This window comes from Fusarium oxysporum, genomic scaffold, assembly GCF_000149955.1.
Source record: "Fusarium oxysporum f. sp. lycopersici 4287 supercont2.34 genomic scaffold, whole genome shotgun sequence".
In the NCBI taxonomy this organism is placed as follows: domain Eukaryota; kingdom Fungi; phylum Ascomycota; class Sordariomycetes; order Hypocreales; family Nectriaceae; genus Fusarium; species Fusarium oxysporum.
The window spans coordinates 186,327-193,423 of NW_017264846.1; positions in this window are offsets into that span (position 1 = coordinate 186,327).

The window sequence follows — 7,097 nt, forward strand, 5'->3', positions numbered from 1 at the left end:
TGTGTCGAAGGTTGTCACAAATCTACAAACGCACAAATGCCAATTGCGCCATGATAAAGGCTGTTTCGTACCCACATGCCTATTATATATGTAAGTTAATACTCGACTTGAAACCACAAAATTGAGAGCAAGGGCCGGGCCAGGGCGACCAACACTAGCAATGCAGGGTGTTACATATGTGCCTTGCCATTCTATACGTGGCTCCAGGGAAAATTGACATGGGTCAATAATTGTAATAAACCAGAGCCTGCGACGCCAATCCCGCCACGACCAGATCAAGAGAAGCTCCCTTATTAAGACATGCCCAAGCGCGCACCAGATCAGTAACCGTTGTGGCCTAAGTTCGAGATTTAAGATGGCGTCGTCGGATGATGTTTACGCAGACGCAAATTTGTAATCGCCTACCGGCAAGCTGACGGGCGTCAATAGGTGCGCACCTGGATGCGCACGTAAGTGTCACGTGTTGCGCACCCGGTGCGTCTGTAAGGGAGTTATGTAAGCCCAACACCCTTGTAGCTACCCCTTTCCCGTTGATAAAGAGCCTCACTTCGCCGCGCAACGATCTACTCAAATCATCTCTCCTAGAATGAATCCAGTTACAGCTACTCGTCAATTTTCTGATGACTGCCTGCCTCCTGAACGCGAGTATGGCTCTCGGGAAGCCCTACACGCCGCGATCAATGCATGGGCAGCTCCCAGGGGCTATGCGTTTGTCACTGGGAAGTCGAAGAAAACAGAGAGCGGCAGACGAATTGTTTTCTTCAGCTGTGACCGTGGAGGAGCACCTCCAAAGGCCTCGGGCGTACGGCAACGGTCAACTACAACACGGCGTACAGGGTGTCAATTCTCAGTCCTTGCGAAGGAGGCCTTGGATAAGACAACGTGGCGCCTTACACACCGTCCTGGCAGCGAGTTTGCCCATCACAACCACGAGCCAAGCACAAGCATGTCTGCACATCCAGTCCATCGTCAACTATCCAATGCAGATAGGTCAACTATTAACAACCTTGCAAACGCTGGTGTAGCACCGAAAGAGATCAGGTCCTACCTACGTCAGAACACAGAGTCTCATGCCACCCAGCAAGACATCTACAACTGCATTGCACAAGGCAAACGAGACCAGAAGAAGGGCCAGAGCACAATCCAAGCTCTTGCTAATGAGCTTGAGGCTGAGGGTTTCTGGAGTCGAATACGCTTCGACGAGGATGGTCGGGTTACAGCTGTGTTGTTTGCCCACCCAGAGTCGCTAACATACCTTAAGTCATACCCGGATATACTTATATTGGACTGCACATATAAGACAAACAAGTATAGGATGCCTCTTCTCGATATCGTCGGTGTTGATGCCTGTCAACGATCATTCTGCATCGCCTTCGCCTTCCTCAGCGGCGAGGAGGAGAAGGACTACATCTGGGCGTTAGATCGGCTACGTTCAATGTACGAAGCCTGTAGCGCAAGGCTGCCATCTGTGATCCTTACAGACCGCTGTCTGGCCTGCATGAATGCGGTATCTCATTGTTTCCCGGCTGCAGTATCGCTTCTATGCCTTTGGCATGCCAACAAGGCAGTCCTGCGTTACTGCCAGCCAAGCTTTATGCGTCATAACGATGCGGCTCAAAAGCCTCAAGGCCACCAAGAGTGGAAGGACTTCTACGGAAGATGGCATGAGCTCGTGGCATCGGCAAATGAGGAGACATTTGAAGACAGGCTTCAGCAGCTCAAAGAGCGCTATGCTTCAGCTCACGCCCGGGAGGTCGCCTACATCATCGAAACATGGCTTGACCTCTACAAAACAAAGCTCGTGAAAGCTTGGGTTGATCGGTATCTTCACTTTGAGAATGTGGTTACATCTCGAGGCGAGGGTATTCATCAGCTCATCAAGGTGTACCTTGATACTTCCCAGCTAGATCTCTTTGAGGCCTGGAGGGCTATCAAGCTGGCGATACTTAACCAAGTAGCTGAGCTCCGAGCAAACCAGGCGAAGCAGCAAATCCGAACACCCATAGAACTCTCAGGGAGTCTATACAGCATCATACGAGGCTGGGTATCTCACGAGGCATTGCGGAAGGTTGAGGCGCAGAGAAAGCGGCTCCAACAGGACAGACTCCCTGCCTGCACAGGAGTCTTCTCAGCAACGCTTGGGCTCCCTTGCGCTCACACAATTGAGCCTCTTCTACAACAAGCCCAGCCGCTTCAACTACACCACTTCCATACGCATTGGCATCTTCAACGAGAAGGAAACCCTCAATTGCTCATAGAGCCCCGCCGTCAGTTCGATCAGGTGCCAGCTACGTCAACATTGCCGAAGACTAGCACTCAGCGCGAGCCATGTGCATTTGAGATCGTCGAACAAGCATCACAGACGAGAGCCAACCCCAAATGTTCAAGATGTCATACACAGGGCCACAGGATGAGCTCAAAGGCATGCCCATTGCGATATGCGCATCTTGTATCTCCCTCAGCTTCTACAGCGCCCCCAAATACGCTGCCGCCATCGACTACACCAAGTTCGGCTCAACAGCCAGTTCCCGATCCATCCTTATGCTCAATTTTGCCACAGCAGCAGGTAGCGCCGCCAGCGGCACTATGTGATCAAGAGATGGTGCCGTCCCCGCCAGATATAATAGCACTGCCATCCTCATCAGCGGATGTACCTCCACCACCAGATATGCCGCCATCGGTACCAGCGTCTGGGCCAGACATACGCTATGATGACCCTCGTGCTATATATGATCGATATATTGCAGCACGGATGGCATGGTATAACAAGCTGCCTCGAGGTAGCTTAAAGACTAACCAGGAATATCGAAAGGCAATGGGCCTCCCTCAACGCTACGATAAGACAAGTTACAGCTGGTGTTTGGATTATAAGCAGATGGGTAAGCGATGCACATCAACGATACCTGGACGGGAGTGGACTAAGGAGGAGATGATGGCGTACTTGGATTGGACCAGGGTAGAAGATGAACGTGTGGAGAGGCAAGTCGCCCAGGAGATGGGCGACAACCCTCTGGCGAACAGGCGAACAGGCATGAAGGAGATTTGGAAGAGGGTTGAGCAGGACATGATCGACCAACAAGCTCTGTACTCGAACGATAAACTGGCTGAAGACTGTATCATAGTTACTGCTTAGATTATTATTAACGCCTACATTACTTATATCCCAATTATGGCACCGTGAGAAAAAATCTGTATAGCAGAGCAGTTCGTCATCTAGAGATTAGAAGCAATACAATAAAATACAATAGGCTGGCTGGCATACAAGGGTGTTGGGCTTACATAACTCCCTTACAGACGCACCGGGTGCGCAACACGTGACACTTACGTGCGCATCCAGGTGCGCACCTATTGGCGCCCCAAGCTGACGACATTATTAGTAAGCGTGCTTCCGGAAATTGCATCAGTCCCGGCCTAACATGCCTGCATTTACGTACTCAGTCGCACCAATTACAATCCATTGGCCATTGGCAAGGCAGAATTTAAGGATTTTATCATAAAGCGTTCTTCGCCCGTAACGGATTCAGTGGGGGTTTGTGGCGGCTGTTCTGAAACAGCGGAGAAACATCCCTTGCAAAAGAATCCTGGTGCTAGGCACGAACAACCTTGCTGCAGGCCGCTTGGAGCGGTTGGACTGTGACCGCACCATTTGTTGCTCGCGATGCTGGTGGCCGCCTCGGCCTCGTTGTTCGGAAATTGTACTATTTCTCAGCTTAATTGGAGCTATTTCCCTCTTGGATCTTTGATAGAGCTTGCAAATCCACTAACAGGATATGTCTAGAAACGTTTACAGAAAGCTCCTTTGGCCCTCCGTTCATTGCAGCGAATTTAAATCGTCGAATCTTGAATAACCAAAATTTTCCCAGATTGCAATCTGGTAGACGGATTCGCCAGACCAGACCGGCCTTTCAGTCTGAGATTGCTGAAGTTCTCCGGTCGGGTGACCTGCGCCCACATAGTCCAAGAATACCTGAAACGTGGTTTGCGACATGATCGACATCAGATCATTGCCCTTCCTCCAGACGGAGGGAATGATATGGGTATCTGAGACCGCTAGGCGTTTCATCCTTCGGACAATCTTTACCCGACTCGGATAAGCCCTATTTGCACGGCATTATCTCTTTGAGCGGCACAAGGCATCCACGATGTCACGACAGGGGTGAGGGGCCAATCAAAATGGCCATGACGGCTGGTACCTCCACCCACACCTAAATTAGCGTGTGATAGAAGTACCAACAGTCAGCATTGTTACAAATCGCTACATCACACACTTTGCATCCGTACCTAGTCTGTGGACCTCGCGCATTTCCTGATATAGGCTGTAGATAGCCTCCTTTTTCCTTCCTTTTTTTCGAGGGTCGGGTCTGCCCTTGCCGAAAGCCCTTACAAGCTAGGCACGAGGAAGACCTATCTCTTCCTCGATAGACATGATTGATATCTCTTTGTAGGTGATTTTGCCGGGCTTCTTGATCGTCGATGTCTTCCTCTTTCCCTGTGCAGTCTCTCTTCCTAGTGTGACCTTCAGCAGCGTATCTATTGAAAATAGCGTTGTAAATGCATTCCTTCCAAGCTTGAAGCGTGGTATAGGGCTTCCAACGAGGCTGCCGTGTTTTCTTCTGTAAAATGAAGCTATTCGCAAGTACGACTTCAAGGAGGAAAGACCAAAGCAACGCCTGCCAAGGACCGCGCCGGAATCGGTGCTGATACGTTGTATAAGACCGTATCTGATCGCCGCGGTCAACGTGGTTCATTTCATCATTATACTGAGCGGCAACAGTAGGGATAGGGATTATCTTGAAGCTATCACCATTGAAGACCTGCTGCAGGCGTTGTGACTCTGCCTTCGTGCCTCTTTTGGTGGGCTTTTTCCTCTTTTTTAGTGTGCGCTCGTGAGGGGCTCCGCTGAGCACAGTTGAAAGGAAGAGCACGATGCCGCTATCTTTCCAAGCGATTTGGATGACCTAGGGCGAAAGGAAAAGGACAAATTAGTAAGGGAAATACAGGTAAAGCTGTCCATACCTGTTTATCTTGCGTCGGGATCAAATATACCTCATTATACTGCAAAGCTGTGCCATCAGGAGCTTTTCCGGTCTCTTTTATATGCTTCATCTCGGTGGTGATGCCGCAGTTAGGGCGTGCCGTGCCTGTGGCACCGTGGCCAAGCTGCCGAAGAAGGCGGAAGAGCTGCGGCGACGAGAAGAGGTTATCCGTGAAGACGTGATGTGTCTGCGTTGACAGCATTTTTAGTAGGTGAACCACGACGCTTTGTGTATTGTTGAGAGGAATCTCGGTCCGTAGCCTTCCCTTCTTGCCGTACGGCGTTGGTGTAGGTAGCTCGACTATAACAGCCTTGTATGGTGATGCCTTCACGTGCCAAAGCCACTGCAGAAAGAAGCCCTGTTGGGCGATAACCCAGACTTTGAACCCCACGGGCGTAGGTTTATTCTTGACGACTGTTGTCTCTTTTGATCTGCCTGTAAAAGGGATCATACACTAATCTACAGTGAGGTTAGTCCCTGGAGGATAGAGCTCGATAGACACCCTTTGTATGTGATTAGACCACTCTTCAGCCGCTTGGAAGGTCTTTGGAAGGTCGCTCTCATCCCTCACATCGAGCTTGGTGTAGTCAAAAGTGCGGAAATACCTCGTGATCAGCTCGAACTTCCGTAACGGCATGAACTTGATGATTGAGTGAAGAGGTCGCTGATCTCCTAGGCTAGGGGACTTCCAATGGTCTTTGATCGATATTTCCTTATGAATTCCTAGGTAAATAAAGACCCCAAGCCATACATAAGCTGTTGCAGTGGAGATGCCTTCCCACTTGAGAATGCGAGACCGTTTGGAAAGGGGGGTATTCCAGTTATCAATAACGGCATTTTCGAGTAAGTAAGCGACCCAGCTATTGGTGTATTTAATCCATGACTGTACAAGGGAAATAGGTACAAAACGCTGGAATAATTCAAGTGGTTCCTTGGGTAGAGGGTTAATCTTGAAATCACGATATTCTAGGTTGAAAGGTTGAAAATCATCACCGCGGCCCTCTTCGGGCGGAAAATCAGGCACGCCGGTGGGGTCATTAGCTGCCCTCAAAGGCGGGGTATTAAAGCTGTGATCATCTATATAATCAGGTATCTTTTGGGAGCTCATCGTTTTAATTAAGACGTGTTAGGGTTAATTTATATGATGATTTTGATGATTTTGGCTGTGTTGAATGAAGAAGCTGTCTGACGAGAACTTCACGTACCCCGCAGGTACTAGCGTTGTTAGTAAGCAAGGTGGGGCGAGTGACCCCGTGGATGCCTTGTGCCGCTCAAAGAGATAATGTTACGACCCCAGCGGTTCCATCACGTGTACTCCACATTTTCCTCCAATCAAGCATATGCCCCACAAAACGGATCAGTGCCAAGACTCCACGATCATGGATGATCCGACACGATCAGTACTGATCCACTACGATCACCACTGATCCCGCGACAACCTCACTGATCACTATTGGCATCCACTAGTATATAGACCACATTCATTAGCACTTTCTTGGATTCTAGCTCACCAGCTATCAATACATCTTCTTTACATCGATAAGCCTAATAAGCATTACTTGATCATTAAGAGACGTGACAACCAACCCGCTCAGTATAACGCCCTACGCAATCTGCAAACATAAACCTAGTACGGACTAGTTTCCCTGTTTGAAACCCACAACCGTCACATATAAGAAGGAGAATAAGCAGAAACTGTTATAAATCTCTTATAAGTATAACGTGGTTGATAAGCGAGTGTCCCAGACAAGCGAGTGACCCAGTCTTATTTCTATCTTAAATCCAGGGTTTAAAAAATTCTTTAAAAGTTTAAACTAAGCTTAAAATAGCTATAATTTTAATAGCTTATATGTAAGTCTTAAAATGAGCTATAGTAATTTTTCTAGATTTTTAAAAAAAATTACCTATAACGTACATGATAAGCGAAACCAACAAAAATCTCAACCTTCTTAAGATAGATTGTAATAAAAACATAACAAATCATCAGATCAATTGAAATTAACTACTATACTCATCTCCAGAGGCGTGAATACCCTCCTGACAGGTTCTTGCATTATGCCC